The sequence below is a fragment of the Monodelphis domestica genome, chromosome 4, assembly GCF_027887165.1.
Source record: "Monodelphis domestica isolate mMonDom1 chromosome 4, mMonDom1.pri, whole genome shotgun sequence".
Lineage (NCBI taxonomy): Eukaryota > Metazoa > Chordata > Mammalia > Didelphimorphia > Didelphidae > Monodelphis > Monodelphis domestica.
Genome location: NC_077230.1, coordinates 74581541 through 74601679, shown reverse-complemented (window position 1 = coordinate 74601679; position 20139 = coordinate 74581541). Strand labels below are relative to the sequence as shown.

Below are 20139 nucleotides of genomic sequence, written 5' to 3'. Positions count from 1 at the left end.
CCCAATTGACAAATGGTCAAAGGATTTGAACAAGCAGTTAGTTCTCAGATGAAGAAATTAAAACTATGTATAGTGAGATAAAGATATGTTCCAAAATCACTATTGATTAGAGAAATACAAATTAAAACAACTCTGAGATACTACTTCACTCCTATAAGAGTGGCTAATATGTCCAAAAAGTAAAATGATCAATGTTGATGGGAATGTGGGAAAATTGGAACACTAATGCACTGTTGGTAGAACTGTGAACTGATCCAACCATTCTGGGGAGCAATATGGAACTATGCCCAAAGGGCATTAACTATATATACCTTTTTACCCAATAATACCCACTATAGGTCATCTCCCCAAAAGATCAGATATAGGGGGAAAGGATTTATATATATTTTAGCAGCTCTTTTTGTTGTGACAAAGAATTGGAAGCTGAAAGAGTGTCTATCAATTAGGGAACAGTGGAACAAACTGTGGCACATGGTTGTAATGGAAGACTATCATGCCCTAAGAAATGAAGAACAGGATGAGTTTAGAAAAATCTGAGAAGATATATAAACTGATGCAAAGTGAAATGAGCAGAACCAGATAAACACTGTATTTAGTAATAGAGCCACTGTCTGATGATCAACACTGAAGGACTAAACTATTATCAGCAAAACAAGGTTCTAAACAAAGGGATTCATCCACTATCCATAACCAAAGAAGGAACTGTTGGAATCTGATGGCAGATCCAAGCACACCATCCTTCACTTTGTTTCCTTCATGAGTTTTTTTTATTGGATATGTGATATGTGACTTTGGTAATAACAGAGGGAATATGGAAATATATCTTGCACAAAAGCACTGGTATATCCTATGTCAAACTATTTATCATCTTGGGAGGGGGAAAGGAGGAAGGGAGAGAACCTGAGTCAAAAAATGTTGAGAAACGGTTGTCAAAAATTATTTCTACATGTAATTGAAAAAGATTTAATTTTTTAAAAGAGAAAATATGCCTGAGAGGCAAGTTGTGGGAGTGGGTCAGGGGTTAACCTACAAAATCTAAGACCTCTACATCTAAGCACTGGTATCAATGTGGTCTCCAGAGAGTTGGTGGGGACTCCTCTGTCCTCCACTAGGAGGTGTGAAAGAGGAATTGGGAAAGCATGCAAAATATACTCCCTCATTATTATCTATTACAGAGGCCAGAAAAAGACATTTTCAGGGAGAAAAAATAGGGAGGGTCCATAATTTTTGGTGATTCCTGTTAATTCCATAATTAATACCACTATTTATAATTTCAAGTGATAAAATAACATACTAGGCACCTCAATACTGCACTAGAAGATCAAAGACAGAAAACTGTCTCATATAATATGCCAAATAATTCAAAACAGCTCTTTCTTTCTGTGGGAGAAAAAAAACCTAGAAATAAAGGTGTCCATTAAATGGGGAATAGATAAATGAATGGTAGCATAGGAATATAATGGAATAGTTTTATGCCAAAGAAATATGAGAAATTCTGAGAAACATGGAGAGAATCCTAACTGATCCAGAATGAAGAAAACTGAACCAAGAGAACTATATTCACAATGACTAAAATCTGTAAATTGAAAGGAAATAAATATAAAAGGCAGATAAAATCAAATGCAATGCAATGACCCATCAGAGAGGCAGATGACAGAGGTCATGTCTCACATACACACACAGAGGCAGATAATGATTGATTTTACTAAATTGTTTTGCTTTGTAACAAGGAAGGATTTAAAGAGGCACTGAACTCCGCCTAAAGGCTGCAATACCCAAATGTGATTGGAACTAGATTAAAATATAACTTCCCTGTTCAGTCATTTCTGAGTCTTTGTGACCCCATTTCGGGGTTTCTTGGCAGAGGTACAAGCATAGTTTTCCATTTCCTTCTCCAGCTCATTTTACAGATGAGGAGACTGAAGCAAACAGGGTTAAATGACTTGCCCAGAGTCACACATCTGGTAAGTGTCTGAGACTCAATTGGAATTCAGGTTTTCCTGGTACAATCAAGATGTGTTTAACAAATCACTATCAAGAAATGTTTAACAAAATTAATTCGAGGTTATGTTCCAAGATATTTATAGCATCTCTCTTTGTGGTGGCCAAGAATTGGAAATTGAGGCCGGGTTTGGGGAATGGCTGGACAAGTTCGAGTATCTGATTGTGATAGAATACTACTGGACCTTAAAAAGTGACGAGCAGCTTAACTTTAAAAGAACTTGGAAAGCCCTACAGAAATGAAGGAACAGAACAAAGAAAACATCATATGTAGCTATAGAATTAGTATTGTAAGAGTTATCTGTGCATGTCCCCCTCCAGAGAAGGAGCTGGAAAATACAAACATGAAAGGTACAATCTCTTGGGTGAAACCTTCTTTGGTTGGGGAGCAGAGAGAGGGGCTAAAATACCTGGGAATGAATTCTATTAAATAAATAAATACAGCACATATTGATTTGGGTTTTTCCAATCTGATGTGGGCAGGGATCCGTTTCTATTTGAATTTCATGTCACTGGCTCAGGGCATGTTGGGAAATGAGTGGCATAAAGAACACAAAACAGTTTTTAAAGACCTTAAAGCAAAAGAAAATGGACAGACTGGCTACTGAGGTTGGCTTTTCTCTAATACTTTCTTAGCATGGGAATGAATGCTGCCCTCCGCTTGCTATGTTTGCCACATAAGCTAAATGCTGCACTTGAAAACATTAGTTGACTCTCCTTTGCCTTTTGGTTTCACCTTTCCTTCCTCCCCTTCCCTAATCCTCTTCTTGCTCCTTTTCTATGGGCAGAATTATCCTCAGATTTCCCTTTGAAAAGCTAATATGCTTTCTGACACACAGCTCTTGGCTGAGACCCAGTGAGATGCAAAAGGACACAGTCAATGTATTCAACGGGGGAGAATCCTCTTCCCTCTGTACCTCAACTATGCTGATTCCTGTTCCCGGGACTGCCTTTCCTGTCTTGTTTAGACTGTAAAACTCTCTTGGCAGGGACTGTCTCCCTAGATGAGCATCTGTAGCATCACCAAGGGCACTGTTAGGGCTTCAATGGATGTTTATTGTTTTTATTATTGCTATTATTAGCAGGATTATTGCTGTTATTATTATTATTACTACAACTGTGTTGTTACAACATTACAATCCTGAACTTTCCCTCTTTTGCCTCAGGGTAACTGCTCTGTGCTTGTCTAAGTTTTCTCCCTTTATTTGCCATTTGATTTCTCATTCGACTTCTTGGCTGTTTGAGACAAGTTGAAAGAAGGTTCTGGGCTGTGTTCACCCCCTTCTACTGATTTCCTCTTTTCTCTTCTGAGGGTGGTTGAATGGGCTTTCTAGCATATTGCTTCTGTCCAGTGCCTGGAGTGTATTTGTTAAGGAAGGGACTTCTCAGAATGGAACATATGAGCATCATGAAAACTGTAAATTCTCCTCCTCTTCCTCCTTCTCCTTCTCCTTTTTTCCTCCTCCTCCTCCTCCTCCTCTTCCTCCTCCTCCTTCCTCTTCCTTAATTTTCTAGGGAGGAATCTGGTCAGGACTTCAATAAGACATCAACAAGTGAGTAGAAATTGGACCAGAAAGAGGACTGATAGATATAGTAGAAGTTCAATGAGTGAATTTAAAAGATCTGTTTCTGGATTATATTCCTTTATATACCTGTATTGTGACTGCAAGGGACTTTTAACATCTTAGAACCACAGAATGTTAGAACCGGAAGGGCTTACTTATAAAGATCATTATGATGAGAGGTGGTGATATTATTAACCTATTTTGCAGATGAGGAAACTGAAGCAGACAGAAGTTAAGTGACTCACTCATGGTCATACAACTGATAAGTGTGTGCAGTGGGATTTGAACTCATTCTTTCTGATTTCAGGACCAGTGCTCTAACCATTGTACCACACCCAAGGACACACACAGTAATTGGACAAGTTGGGATTTTAACCCAGATCTTCTGACTCTGTGTCTCAATAAGCCAATTATTTAAGTTCAGACTGTGTGCCACACAATGCTTCCAGAATAATTTAGATACACTGTCATGAAGACTATATGTTGGGGGCTGTTAGAAGCTCGGTGGACAGAGAGCCAGGCCTAGAATTGGGAGATGATGGGTGGGTTCAAATCTGGCCTCAGCCACTTCCTAGCTATATGACCCTGGATGAGCTATTTTACTCTGTCTCTGTTTTCTCACTTTAAAATGAGCAGGAGAACAAAATGGCAATGCACTCTAGCATCTTTCCTAAGAAAACCTGAAATGGGGTCACAGAGAGTCAGACACAACAACAACAATGAGTTTGTTGATAGGTCTGTTTCTTATATATCATCATAGTTATCCGACCTCCTCCCAGAGAGTTATCCCATACAAATAGCATATTTTTTTTTTTGGAAAGAAAAAAAATTAGCCCACCAGATCAATATTGAAAAAAAGGCTAAAACCTCCATGAGTTAGTGAGTTGGGGGTGTCCTCTCCTATACTTTCATTGAGTTCTTCTCGATCTTAATAATTTTATTACATTCACTTATGACTTTTGGTGTATAATTGTTCTTTCCATTTACATTAATAATTACTGTATATATTACTTCCTTAGCTCTGTTTACTTCAGTTCTTCATCAGTTCATGCAACTCTTACCATGCTTCTCTGTGCTCGCCATCTCTTATGGCAAACCTCTACTCCATTCCATTCCTGTACCATAGTTTGCTTAACCAGTCACCCATTGTTTCTGGTTTCTTTACTATCATAAAAAGGGGAAGCTAAGTCATTCTTAACACAGCCTGTGATTTCCTCAGCTACATTTTTTTGGCTGCCACATACTGACCTAGTAGTACACTCTATACTCTAGATTTTGTTTTTGCTGAGCCACTTTCTAACCAAGCCTTTCCCATCTTTACTTGGGACACAGATTTTTTTGGTATCAAATGTAAGACTTCCCACTAATCTTTCCTGAATTTCATCTTCTTAGACTTAACTCAATTGTCTAGCTGTTAAAGATCTTATTAGATTCTGACTCAGTTATCTAATATATTAGTTCTCTCTCCCAGCTCTATGGTATCTGAAAAATTGATTGGAAATAGTATGAGACACTAGAAAAGTCTTGCTAAAACAGATGCAAAGTATGTGTGCAGCATTATCCTCATCTACCAGTCTAGTAACCCTGTCAAAAAAAAAGGGAATGAAGGCAGCTGGGTTGCTCAGTAGATTGAGAGCCAATCCTAGAGACGGGAGGTCCTAGGTTCAGATCTGACCTCAGACACTTCCTAGCTGTGTGACCCTGGGCAAGTCACTTAACCCCCATTGCCTAGTCCATACCACTCTTCTGCCTTGGAATCAATACAAGGTAAGGGTTTAAAAAAAAAAGGAGGGGGGGGGGGATAAGGACAGGTAGGTGGCTCAGTGGATAGAGAGCTAGGCCTAGAGATAGGAGGTCCTGAGTTCAAATTTGACCTCAGACACTTCCTGGCTATGTAACTCTGGGCAAGTCACTTAACAACACTTAGTATTGTTTCTAAAATGGAAGGTAATTTTTTAAAGGGGGGAATGAACTTAAGTTTCAATAGAATTCTAAATACATCTAATTTAAGTCTAGAAACTATAACTCTATTAAGAAAATGTTGCTCAATCTGTGCTGTTTGGGGACAAAAGAATAATATTGGCCAATGTCCATATTAAAGAAAGAAAATAGAGTTACATTCTTTTGGCGTAGAAATAGTTTGTGTATAGAGTGTCAGCCTTGGAGTCAAAAAGATATGTTAAAGTCCCACCTTAGACTCTAGTTATATGACCCTGGACAAATAATTTCTCCCTTCTAAGCCTCAGCATCTGTAAAATGAGGATGACAATATCTCCTACCTTCTTGGAATTGTTGTGAGGATCAAATGAACTACGGTATAGAAAATACTGTGAAAACCTTAAAATATTCTTTAAATGTGATGTATTGTTGTATAAAGATCCTCAAAGCTATTTCTCTGAATAGAGGCTTTTTCCTCTATTGAGCATGAAAATCTGTGTAAGTCCGGCTTCCTGGTATGAAATTCAACAACAAGAAAAATGCAGTTCTCATATACAAAGGACCTATGCAGAATCTATAACAAAATCCCCTGTGTTTTTAAAAGAAGTATAAGCTAAAATTAAAGTAACTTACTCATTTTTCTTTCTTTCTGCAGACAAAGGATTGTTCATATTATCAATGAAGATCATAACCTCAAATGTTAGGCTAAGGGGTTTGGACTTTTTTCTCCTTTTTAAAAAACTTCCTTTCTGTCTTAGTAATAACTTTAAGACAGAAAGGCAAGAACTAGACAACTGGAGATTATAAGTAACTTCCCTGGGTTACACAGCTAGGAAGTGTCTGAAACCAGATTTGAACCCAGGTTCTCCCCATTCTAGGACTGGCGCTCTATCTACTGAGCCACCTAGTTGCCCCTTGGTCTTTTTCCCCCCCTTACCTTCCACCTTAGAATCAATACGGAATATTGGTTCCAAAGCAGAAGAGTGGTAAGGGTTAGGCAATGGGGGTTAAGTGACTTGCCCAGGGTCACACAGCTGGGAAGTGTCTGAGGTCAAATTTGAACCTAGGACCTCTCATCTCTAGGCCTGGCTCTCAATCTACTGAGATACCCAGCTGCCCCCAGATGTTGCCTTTTGAGAGTTTTTGAGTAGAAGATTAAAGAATGTAGGTAAGAAAGCCAGAGGTGTGTTTGGTAATCGATTGGAGGGAATGTTAGCTATAATGTAATTTGTTCTATACAGTATTGTATCAGTTAATAACTTATTATTTATTGAGGTTGGTAATGATTTGGCAAGTGATGGGATGGGGATGAAGAAGTCCCTTGTTGATAGGAGGCACTCAGTAAAAGAGCAAACAGCAAATGTTTGTTTGGCATCTGTCTTAAGAAGTTAATAGCATTTCCGTGGTGTTTTAGGGCTTGGAAAGTGCTTAATGCCTTCGCTAAAAAGAAGAAGAAACAGTCTCTTATTTCTAGCAGTTGTCATCCTAATAGGAACAAATACACCCATAAGTATAAGGTAGAATATGAAAGTTCACTGAGAAATACAGACTGTGTGCTATGAAAATTCAAATGAAAGCGGTTACTTTTGACAGTGGGAATCAAGGTAAAGTAGCATTGGAGCTAGACTTTGAAGGATGGACAAAACTCGAGCAGAAAGAACTGGGGGGGTTCTTTGGGGAGGCGTTCAATGAAGAGGGTATGTTGGATAAAGGCATAGAAACAGGACAGCCAGGTGCATGTTGGGGGAATGGAGATCAACTGCTCTACTTTCTAACATTTGGAAAGGTAGGTTCATGACAAAGCATTTTGGAAGATACATTGGCACAGGTGAATTGGGGCCAACTGATGGAGAGCCTTGAATGCCAGTCTCAGACTTTGGAATTTATCCTAGACAAGGACTGAGTAGTCTTGGAAAAAAGTCTTTGAGCAGGAGTGATACAATCAGAATTATACCTTAGGAAGACGATTGGGGCAACCCGCTAAATGAATAAAAGAACAACGGAGACTAATACCCATGAAACAATTAGCAGGGAATGCAAGCAAGTCCATAATTAAATGCTAAATTGCTGGGCTACCAACACAATTGTAGACTTGGGCCCAATGCCGCCTGCTTTGCCAACAAGTAGGACTACGTGGGATTGGCTTCTCTCCTAAATCTTCGGGTAGAGATGGACCATAGGATATAACCAATGGGAATGTCTATTAAAGACAAATTGGCCGCAGCTCGAATAGGACCGCCAAACTGCTCTGAGATAGGCATGACTTTCTTTGAATCCGAGATGAACTGGTGACATAGAAATTTAAAAGGATAACAACTTCAAAACCGTTTGGAAGGCATCCAGCTAGATGGGTCTGGGGCATCGCAGATGGAAGAAAAGAAGGATCCCTGTGTGGCGAGCTGACTTTGAACACAGAAACCCTGCTCCTCCAGCCCATGGGATATCCTGAAGCCAGCTCAGGCCCATCTGGTCCTATGTGAAAGCCCTACCTCTCTCCTCCCCCCTTCACACGTTAGACTGAGAAAGTGCCGAAGCTGTGGCTGCCCAGACTCCAGCTGTTTGATATTGTGCTGCTGAAGGCAGCAGGGAGGGCAGGGGGGCGAGAGATTCCAGATGAAAGCAAAAACTCAAAGAAAACTGGACCTCAGAGCTTTGATAAGAAACGCAGTGGGTAACAGGCTCAGTTAAATTTGCTCAGTCAGCCATTTAAGAGGGAAGAAGTTTCTCACACATCCTGTAAAGTGTTTTTTCTTTTAAAGCAATGGGATGCTTCCATGGAGAGGCATAAGCAAGTTAGGGAGTGGGCAGGAGAGTTCAAAATGCCCAAGCAGTTTTTCAGGATGTGGAGGCAGTTAGCTTGTCTGCTTGCTTTGCCCTAGGCTTTATTTTGTTTGTCCTTCATGGAAAGCTGAACGGTCTCTTTTTTGAGGGTGGGAGAAGTCATCAGGTTATCCAACCCCCAAAAGACAGAATTTGGCACAGTAGTGCCAGTAACAGAGTCACCTCCACTTGGAGCTGATTCTGCTGCTCTTCATTGTGTTCTGAGGAGGAGTTGTGCTTAGGGAGAGTCCAAAGACAAAGGTTAAAGTTATCCTAAGTCTTGAGTCAAAAATGGGTGGTGCTGAGAGACTTGCCACCCTTCACATAGCGCAGAGTCCTTGTGGCTCTCAAATAAAGGGGGCAAGGAAAAGAGGCCAGTCTTGTTGAACCAGAGTGGGTGTCATTGGTCAATACTGTATTTTAAGTGCTTACTAAGTACCTGATAGCTGACAGAAAGTGGAGAGTTTTGGACCTGGAGTGAGAAAGGCATAAGTTCAAATCCACCTTCACTAGCTGAATGCCTCTGGGGAAGTCACTTAACCCCTGTCTCCTTCAGTTTCCTCTTCTGTAAAATAGGAAGGAATCATAATAGCACCTACCTCTCAGGGTTGTTGTAGAATAAAATGAGAGTGCTTAGCAGAAAGTTTACTACCGTATAAATGCAATTATGTTTATTTCGGGAGGGCTTGCTATGGGGGAGAGAGAAGAGGCTGTGTGTGTATCAGGAAGGTCAAACCACATCTTGATCAGCACATCCCCAGGGATTTCAATGGAGACAGCTTAGGATCTTGAACCCAAGAGCCTAGAGTGTCCTCTAGTTCACTACCTTTTCCACCTGGGCCCTGGTCTTGTAGTCATTCCGGAGGGGAGCTGTGGAAAAGGAGTCTACCTAGCTCAGTACCAAGTCACACCAGTTGCCACTGATGAGTAAACCCAAGAGCTCTGGGAATGGCAGCATCTTCCACACTATCCATGGTGCTGCTCCAGCTGCCATCATCCCAGGAGGCAATCCCTGTGGAGATACAGCTTGATAACAGCTTCTGTAGATGCTGTGGCCATATTCAGCTGTTAAAGGCCCCAAAAAGAAAGTTCTTACTCCCAAAGCCATTGTCACTGTCAAAAATGGTTCAACATTAGAAAGTCATAGGATTTTATCAGTGGAAGTGGCTTTAAAGATGATGCACTGATAATACATGTATGATCCAGATCAAATTGTTTTCTGCTTCTGAGAAGGGGGGAGGAAAAGAGGGAGGGAGACAATTTAGATCTGATCATTTCAGAAAACATATTGAAAATTGTCATTACATGTAATTGGGGAAATAAAACATCTTTGAATTAAAAAAAAAACTGACGCATTACCCTCTTTGCAACTGTATCCTAAGGACCATGGGACTTTTTCATATGAAATGGTAGTCGAAACCGTATATATATGTGTGTTTTCCCCACATTAGAACTACTTTTATATTTTTATCTCTAACACAACACTGTTCTCTGCACACTGAACATGTTGAATACATGTTTTTTCATTCATATATATATATATATATATATATATACATATATACATATATGCACACACACAGTGTTTTGTCAGGCACACTGGGAATACAAAGAAAAGTATTAAAAAGTCCCTAACTCTCTTACATTCTAATAGGGGAGGCAACATGGAAATAGCTAGAGTTTGGGGAGCCTTGGGGAGGGAAGGCAGAAGAACGTTGGGCAAAGGTCCCCAGCTGAAGGTGGGATTGGAGCTGATTCTTGAATGAAGCCAAGAAAGCCAGAAGGGAGAGGTGAAGGAAAGCAGTGTGTAATAAGATGGTAAAGGCGAGTTGGGGCTAGGTTGTGAAGGGCTTTTCGTGCCAAACCGAGGGTTTTCTTTGAGAATCTAGTGGCAATAAAGACCCACCAGAATCTATTGAGTGAAAGAAAAACATGCACAGATGAAGCTGAGGGGAAAGTGGGTTAGAGAAGGAGACATTTGAAGTAGGGAGACTTCATATTGGGCTATTGCAGCTGTCTGGGTCAGAGGTAATGAGAAACTGAATTAGTGATGGCTTTGTGGGTTGAGAGAAGGTATTGGATGGAAGAAATGCTGTGCTCAGACCCTTTCTAGCTGGGTGGCCCTGGGCAAGTCACTTAATCCCCACTGCCTAGCCCTTACCACCTTCTGCCTTGGAAGCAATATACAGTATTGATTCTAAGGTAGAAAGTAAGGGTTCAAAATCATTTTTTAAATGAAAAGAAATGCTGTGGAGGTCAAAGCAGTAAGATTTGGTACCCAATGTGATGCATGGATGTGGTATGAGGAAGAGAGAGACGTCAAGGAGGGGGCACCTACCTGGATCACTGGAGAGAGGGCTGGACCTGGAGTCATAAGGACCTGAGTTAAAGTCTAGCCTGAGATACTAACTAGCTTTGTGATCCCCAGAAGGTCATTTGACCACTATCTGCCTCAGTTTCCCCATCTGTAAAGTGGGGGTGATAAGAGTACTCCCCCCCACCCAGGGTTGTTGTGAGGATCAAATATGATAATATTTGGAAGCCACTTAGCAAACTTAGCAAAAAAAAAAAGAGCCATCTAAATGTTAACTGTTCTAGTAATCCCTTAATAAATAATTTCCCATTCATATTTTAAATGACGGTAGCATCTAGAAGTGATGAGCAGAATTGGCAAGGGCATACCTATAACTAAGGCTTGGGCTTATCCAAGTAGGACAATTCTCCCAGATGCTCCAGTGTGGAGGGCTCTGCTGTGACTGGACTGTCTCCAGGGTGTGCCTTAGGTATATCAGTGTGGTACGAAATGAGAGGCAGCAGGAAGAACTCCCTCTGGCTCACCCCACCAACCTCCATTATTCTTTGTCAGGAGTTAACCAATAAAAAGCATTATGGGAGGGGTAGTAATTAAGCCAACAATTCCCAAGCAGAGACCACTGGTTTTTTAAATGTCAACATGTTTTGCTTATCCTAACATGACAATAATACTGTTAATGTGTATGGATTGAGCAAATACAAAATAATAAAAAGCTACTATGAGAACATTGAGTTTGGAGTCAGGAGACATAGGTTCCAATTCTGCTCTGAAATATCTTCTGGCCTTTGTTTCTTCTTCAGTAAAATGAAGGCTATGGGCTAGCTGAATGAATGGTGTGTGAATGAATGAATGGATAGATGAGTGAAGGAAGGAATAAAACAAATTTAAATGTTAAGCACTGAGGATGCAAGTACAAGCTAGCAGCTCAGACCTTGTCCTCAAAGAACAGTACTTGTTCTAATAGTAGTGACCAGGGAGAAGGGTTTTATCCAGATGAGTCATAGGGAATGGTAACTGAAGTTAAAGGAAAGTCTGACGTGGACATGACTGGGCAATGGTGTGGTGGGCCTTCGTCTGGGCTAGCTAAGGAGAATGCTTACTAATCAGAGCCCAGGGTGCCAGGGATGGGAGTATGAGGTGAGAGTGGAGGGCAGGGATCATGAAAGGAGATGGCCAGGAAGGTGATATCTAAGTTCTTTTCTAGCTCAAAATCTATGATCCTATCAACCCAATAACAATTATAAGTGAATTTGAAAGAATATAAAGAAGGGTACAAAACCTTTTCAGATGACTTGATCAAGATCAGAAGGATTCTTCTTCCCCATACTCCTTAAAGATCAGTGGGTACCTGATCTATTCTACATAGGGAGACAAGAGATATGGCTGATTTCCCTGGATACTATTTCTTTTTTTCTTTAATCAATTAATTTAGAATATTTTTCCATGGCTACATGATTCATGTTCTTTCCCTCCCCTTCTACCCCCTCCTGTAGCCAACACACAATTCAACTGGGTTTTACAAGCATCATTGATCAAGACATATTTCCATATTATTAATATTTGCAATAGAGTAATTGTTTAAAGTCTACATCCCCAATCCTATCCCCATCAAACTATATGATCAAGGAAATGTCTTTCTTCTGTGTTTCTACTCCCACAGGTCTTTTTCTGGATCTGGAAAGTGTTCTTTCTCATGACTCCCTCAGAATTGTCCTGGATCATTGCACTACTGCTAGTAGAGAAGTCCATTACATTGGATTGTGCCACAGTGTATCTGTCTCTGTGTACAATGTTCTCCTGGTTCTGCTCCTCTCACTCTGCTTCAGTTCCTGGAGGTTGTATACCATTTCTGAAATTCTTTGCATTGGTGGTTCCTAGTCATTCCAAGAATCTCTCATTACATCCACCTAAAGGACACAGCCTAGTGAGAAGAAAAGCACAATAGAAGAGGAGTCAAAGGAGATGGATTCAAATATTGACTCCACTACATATTATCAATATGACTTTGGTTGTCTAAATTATATAAGTCTCCAATATAGTCCTCTTTATAATGAGGGTATTGGGCTAAATGATTTCTAAGTTCCTTTCCAGCTCAGAATCTATGATCCTATGAATTTCTGTTTTATCAACCACCAGGATATCCAAATACATTTGAAATAGGGATAGGTGAGAGGAGTATTATTTATTTGGCATATAGAGAATGGTGTTTCCCCTCTCCTATTCTCAACACATTTATACAAGTATGAAATCACAGGTTTGGACCAAACATAAAAGTGTGTGTGTGTGTGTGTGTGTGTGTGTGTGTGTGTGTGTGTGTGTGTGTGTGACCTTGGGGAAAATCCCTAACTTTTCTGGGCCTCAATTCAGAGAATCATAGTTTTAGAGCTGGAAGGGATTTTAGAGATCATGTACATTCATCTCCATTTTACTGGAGAACTGAGGATGAAACTGAGATACATAGATGTTTGATTGACTAGTCCAAGGACACTTGGTATAGTATTCTATAGTATATAATGTATAGCTATACATACATATAGTTAATTTAGTAATAGTATATATATATATATTTGTGATTTCAGATATATATCCACACATATATTACATGTGTGTATATAGACATATATGTATTCATATTTCATATATGTGCACATGTAAATGGAGAGAGAAAAGACTAGGACCCATAAATTGAGAGCCTTTCAGTTAAAACCATTGCAAGTTATTACATTAGGGATCTAGTTCCTGGGAAGATGAAGAAAGAGACAATGACACCAAGAGGGAAAAGAGGAATCTCAAAAGTAGGAGGAAGGGAGGAAGGTTGAAAGCTACCTCACTAGCCCTGTGGCTCTGGTTCGCACCTACAAGTGTACATTTTCTGGGATCTATCAAAGCCACAGAGCTTTTTGGTGACATCTCTTCCCCTCTTCCTCCTGGCTACTGATTCACAGCTTGATCACCCAGGTGATCTAATTGCTTGTATCAGCATGGGTTCTTAAGATGACTGAAAACAGATGATTTGGCTCAATTTGACTGAGTGACTACATGCAGACTCAATCTGTCTCAGAGAATCTTTCCATGGGTAACACAGGTGATAGCACCAGTTTATCTCTAGGTTATCAGAAGGAGCATCAAATGTATAAGTTATTATAAAACACTTTGAACTATTTGAAAAACTGTAAAGGGAAAATAATACACAACAAAGATATTTTAATTTTTATGGACACATCAAGGTAGCTTGAAAGCATTCAGTTGTTTTTCAGTGGGGTTTTTCAGTAGGATTCAACTCTTTATGACCTCATTTGGGTGGCAAAGCTATTGGAGTAGTTGGTTACTTCCTTCTCCATCTCATTTTATAGACATGGAAACTGAGTCAAACTGGGAGTTAAGTGACTCACCTAGGGTCTCATAGCTTCTAAGTGTTTGTGGTCAGATTGGAACCCAGAAACATGTCTTCCTGACTCTAGATCTGCCCCTCTATTCACTGCATATCTCGATGCCATTAAAAACAAATCTTTATTTCAAATCTTTAACTCTTTTCCGAAAGCATTAGAAATTGAAAAATCATAGTCATGTGGCGTTTTTCAGATTTTCCCAGGCTTGCACATATGTGTAAACCTGCTTGCTTGAACCTGAGAGGGCTGATACTCATAGAATCATCATCTTCAGAATTATCTAGAAGGCATCTTCGAGGCCACCCAGCCTAGCCCCTTCATTTGATAGATGAGGACCATGTGGCACATCATACCATACTCTGAGTATACAGTGGAAATTCTAACTCCATAGCCTATTGTGCATTCATGGGCAAGTAGCTTAATCTCCCTAGACTTCTGTAAAATGAAGGGAATGAACTATATGGTATCTAAAATCTCTTTCCAGCTCAAGATCCAAGAATTTATGAAGTGAGACCCAGAGAAGTTAAGGAACTGACCTATGGTCAGAACAAGAATCGGGATGTCTTCCAGCAATGGTCACCCTTGATCCCCATCTCCAATCCCGTTGCATGTGTTCATATGTCATAGATATTCAGATATTCAGATATACAGTACAGGAAAGTGCATACACAAGCCTTTCATCATTCTCCTTCCACCAGTGACTCCTGCTCCTCATCCCTCTGGTCAAAAATTGGCAAACAGATGTGTGAAAAAGCAAGAATGGAGACACAGTAAATGTCCAGACCTCTGCAGAAGAACCAACTAATTCTTACGGTTTCAAAACTGATTGGCTTGGTTCTTCAGTCCAAACATAATGGAATACATGATGTTTTTAAAGCAAGAAAAAATTTTCAACTTCACAAAGACCGCAACTATTTGAAAACAAATCAATTTCAACAGCTGATCATATTCCAGTATTCCATTAGCAATTGGAAAAGAAAATACTTTGAGAAGAAATACATTTTTGTTGTTTCGTTGGCCAGAATAATTTTTTAATTTGTCGTTTCTTTCAATGGGCCTGAGATGAAGTGATATTTATCTATAGTCTGCTGAGGACTCTGAGCCCATTAGGACTGCCAGACCTGTGAAAACAGAAAGTTGTTTATCACTGGCCTGTATAAAACATAGTGCTTGGGCATCTCACTTGGAACTTGCTCTAACATTTTTTTAAGTGGCACTTAGAACTAAAGAGACTATTGTGTGTTTGAATGAGAGCACCAACATACCAGACCAGGCATGGGGTGTAGGCACCCTCTTATGTGGGCAACTGCCTTTTTGCCTAATTAATCCTTTCCTTGCAAGCCTGAACTCAGCCTGTGAATTTCACATACCCTTGAGATCTCTAGCAACTTGGACTCTAGGCACTAAGAAACCAAGGGACTATAATGGAGGGCTATTTGCTAATAGCACTTAAAGCAGTGGTATTTAATGGACTAAAAGGAAAGAGGAACAGGCTCTGAGTTTCCTTTTTAAAGAAAAGTTGATTCAGCAATCTTTTTCCATTAGGACATCTATGGGGAATATCCAACTTAAAACAAAACAAAACTCTTACCTTCTTTCTTTGAATAGATGCCGAGTAGGGGGGTCCAAGGCAGAAGAGTGGTAAGGGCTAGGCAATGGGGGTTAAGTGACTTGCCCAGGGTCATACAACCTGGAAGTTTCTGAGGTCAGATTTGGACTCGGGTCTTCCTGAGCCCAGACCTGGCACTCTATCCACTATGCCACCTAGCTGTCCTTTGGAGAAGAAGAAAGGGCTAATAATTGTGGGCACTAGAGAAGGCTTGATAGGAGGTGGTAACTAGATATGTTTTAAAGAAGCAATACAAAGAGCTGAGGAGGAGGAATAAGTGCATTATCTATAGTTGTTTGCTGGATGTCTCTTTCATTAGGTTGCAAATTCCTGAGGGCAGGGGCCATTTTGTCCCCCCCCCCCCCCCAGTTCTTAGCATAGAGAATGAATTCCATAAATGGTTACTGGCTTGACATTTATGTAAAAGCAAGATGATGGGTGGCCATTTGGATTGTAGAAAATGTATGAAGGGAAGCAGTACCAAATAAAGGTGGGAACTGTGTTATGGTTATCAATTCCAGGTTGAAGAGATTCCTATTTTGTCATGGAAACCTTAGAAAAGCACTAAAGATTTCTGAGGAGAGCATCATGCTCAGATCTGAGTTTTCAGAATATCAGTGGGGCAACTGTGTGGCAAATGGATCTGACAGTCAAGACCGTTCAGGCACAGAGGAGACTAGATAATCTCTCAGTTGCCTTCCAATTCCATGATTTGTGCCTCAGAAGATACTGAGACCAAGAGAGTAGCTTTGGGTCCAGAGCTGCTGGGGCCAGCCCAATCCCCACTAATGCTCTGAGGTCAATCCATATCAACTGTAGCTCTGGCTCCTTTAGAGCAAGCAGGGTAGGTGGGGCAGCTCTGGTTTAAAAACAAAAAGCACCATTCTGGGAAAAGGAGTGGTGATAGAGCAGAGGTGGTAAACCTGCTCTAGCTTGTTGGGGGCCTCCAGGGTGGAAATGGGGGTGGTTGGAGGCTAAGCCACTTGGGAAGTCTGTACAAGAATTGCTATCAGCACATGTACAGCAATATCCAAGCTTGGCCTCAAATGATGAACATGATCCAGGCAGCCCACTTCAGGCACGTCTCATTTAAGCCCCTACTGACTAGCAGGGGCCACATTTTAAGTGGGTCACTCTATACCATGGGAACTTAATTTAATCAGCTTCTCATCCCTGTGGCTAGGCTATTAGATACTCAAGATACTTAATCCTTTGGCAGAGCCTTTCTGAAATCATGCTTCTGCCTCCTGTCACAAATGGTGGGCAGGGTGGGGGGAGCATGGTGAATGCTCGGAAATGAGACTCGAAGGCAGAGTTGGGGGAGGATTGGCTACTTTTATTTTTTACCTCTGACAAGTCACTCAGGGCTGCACGTCTTCTTTTCTCCATCAAAGGGAGGGGGGGATGATGATCACTTGTCCCACTCATCCACACATGAGGATGCTGTGGTGAACCCCTGGGGTTTGGGAAGGATACCTTTCACAAGCATGCAAGACTCTGAAACTCAGCTCAAAATAAAAGAGAAATTGATTAATAATGTTGAATCTGACCAGGAGGGCAGCATAGGTGCTCCTTGGGAGGACAGCATGGATGGAAAAGCTGTGCCATCAATTCTGGGAATTTTATACTCTACAACAGTGAGGATGTGACTCTGGAGCAAGAGGTTGGGGCAAATCATTGGGAAGGTTTGGCATCTCAGTGGGCAGAGTGCCAGACTTGGAGCCTGGAATATCTGAGTTCAAACCCTATATCAGATACTAGCTATGTTATTGTTGTATTATTTCAGACATATCTAACTCTTCATGACCCCATTTTGGGTTTTCTTGGCAGAGATGATGAAATGGTTTACCACTTCCTTCTCTAACTCGTTTTCCAAAAGAAGAAACTGAGGCAGAGTTAAGTGACTTGCCCAGGATCACCCAGGCAGTAAGCATCAGAGGCCACATTTGAACTTAGAAAGATCAGTCTTGCTGACTATAGACCCAACACTTTATTCACATGCCACCTAGCTGCCTCTACTAACTGTATGACTCTTGGCAAATCTTTTGATCTCCCTCAACCTTAATTTCTCTAAAGTGGGAATAATAAAAGGATCTACCACCCAGAATTGTGTGTGTGTGTGTGGGGGGGGGTTGACTCAATTAATATATACAGGATATCAAAATTATATAGATTTCTATGTATATTGAAAACCTTAAGCTACTATATGTCAACTCTCATCATTATTGTTGCTGTTGTTATTTTCAATCTATTTTAATAAATCTTTACATAATATAATACATATCACATATAAATATTTATATGTATAGTACTTCTCTAATTGTTTGCCCTGGAGATGACAATAGCATGGTGAAAACAATAGTTTGTTCCCCTCAGAAATATCTTTCACTTCATGATGTCAGAATGTTTTACTACTGACGAGGTCTGCATTTGGGTGCCCATTTTAAAGGTAATAAAACTGAGAAACTGTTGGGTAGGTGATTATCTCCAGATCTTATCCCAAGATAATGACAGAACTGAGAGACTACAAGCCAACAGTTCTGATGCCCAGCTTTGGTCACGAGCTGATGGCCTTCCGCCCGCTGGAGTGACCTCACACTGGCCACTCCTCATTTGATTTTCCCATCTGTCTCAATCTTTCTCTCCTTATTCACCTCAAATTTCTGATTCTGACTTCGCCTTGGGACTGAACTTGGGCTTTTCCAGGAATACTTTTTCCTCTTTCACAAATGAATTTGTTTCTTGCTGTCTGTCTGTCTGTCTGTCTGAAATTCTGGTGGTTTTTTTCCTTTCTACCCCACCTCCCTCCCTGTCCATTGCCCACATCCTGAGCATGAATGCAGGCTGGATTAATCCAGCACAGAACACATTGTCTGTGAGCCATGAAAGGCTCACTAAAGCGTGCAGTGGTGATAAAAGGCAGCCCTGATGGGCTCTGTCAGGAATCCCTCAGAAACACAGAGGGGAAAAAATGTGCTCACCCCTCTCCTGGCTCCAGGCCCCTGGGCCCCACCACAGGGACATACCTAGCAAAGCTCGGAGGGAAAAAAGTGGTGAAACCCGTAAGTCTCCTCCTCCTTCGGCCCAGAGAGATTGTCCCCCCCCCCCCCCAGCTCGGCTCCCCCTGCCCCCCCCCCCCAAGCCAAGCTTCTCAAGCTGCGTACCTGACAGGTCTGGGGTTAGAGGCTCCCGGCAGCTAGAAACTTCCCTTTAAGCCTCTGTCTGCCGGAGGAATCCGGGCATCTGGGAAAAGGAGATTATTTGACACATTTCTGGCTTGCAGATAAAGAGAGAGATCAGAGATGGAAAAAATTCCTCTGGTACCACATCTAATCTACTGGCCAGCCAGGAAGGATCGGACCGTTCCTAGCATGCTTTGTTGGTGCTGCTGTTACAGCCAGTCGAAAAGGGGTCCAAATGCCTTTTTGTGTGCACTGCCTGCATTGGCACGACACAGAGAAGTATCATTTGCTAATTATCGAGTGCGCATGGCCCTCACCCACTGCCACCAGAGAAACCTCGCGTCGCCGGGGCTCTTGGGACCCAGATTGACTCTCCGTACCAAGCACATTGACGGCAGTTCCTTATTTCACTTTGTGCTCCATAGAGAGCATGGAAATGAAATTAGTCCCAAGGCTCCTTCTTTCTCCGCTTTTCATTGGCCTCCATTACATTTATTCACGTCCCTTGGCCAATCCTTCTCCCCTTAATGCCTACGGGTTTGGGGGCTTCCCTCAAGTTCTTTCTCTTTCCTCAGCCCTTAGCGCTACCCCGTTAATCCCTTTCGTCTTTCTGCATCAGTTACTCATTTTCCCATTTGTCTGATTACTCTGGCCAGGCTACCAACTCAGCTGCTAATTGGGCCCTATTTAGATAACAAAGGTCTGGCTGGCCTCAGGTTGAAAGGTCTCAGGCTACCTGGAAGCCGGCTTTCCTGTCTTCTACCCAGAGTGCATCAGCAAGGATTCATTTATCTGGTTCAAGGGTTGGTACCTGAGGGGAGAAGTCAAAAGACCAGAGAGTTCCAATAGGGGAAGCAGAGCTAACCATTGGTGGGGATTGTGGCAATATGACAGGATAGAGCCAGAAAAGATATACAGAAGGTGAGGATACTTGGGGAGGAAGTAGGGAGAAGGGGACCACCCTAGGACAAGGAGTGTAGTCTACTCTGCTTTGCTCTGGGCACATTTTCTCCTTTCTTTCATTACAAACTCAATAAGGAGGAGAAAGTCTTTTAGCTCCTTTCCTAGAGATGCTAAAGAGAACCAGATAAATGAAGCTTAGAATCCCTAGCTTCTTCTTTTTTTAAAACCTTTATTTTTTCTTAATCTGGATGGTAAGTATTTATTCCAATGAGAAGAGTAGTGAGAGCTAGGTGGTGTGGGTTAAGTGACTTGCCCAGGGTCACACCACTAGGATGTAAATCTCTAGCTTATTTCAAAGGTCCTCAAAGTGCCAGGAATGTATTTATTTTCCAGAGCTTTGCCTGGTGTTTGGTAAAAT

General features: G+C 41.3%; 1 long non-coding RNA gene across 1 annotated transcript; it reads right to left on the bottom strand.

The window, feature by feature from the left end:
• Positions 1-11270: 11270 nt before the first annotated feature.
• LOC103100714 (uncharacterized) lies at positions 11271-19778 on the bottom strand. Its single transcript, XR_008911108.1, has 2 exons — positions 18801-19778; positions 11271-12559 (listed from the first exon to the last, which is right to left on the bottom strand). It is a non-coding gene; the product is annotated as an uncharacterized LOC103100714 (long non-coding RNA).
• Between the last annotated feature and the right edge of the window lie 361 nt (positions 19779-20139).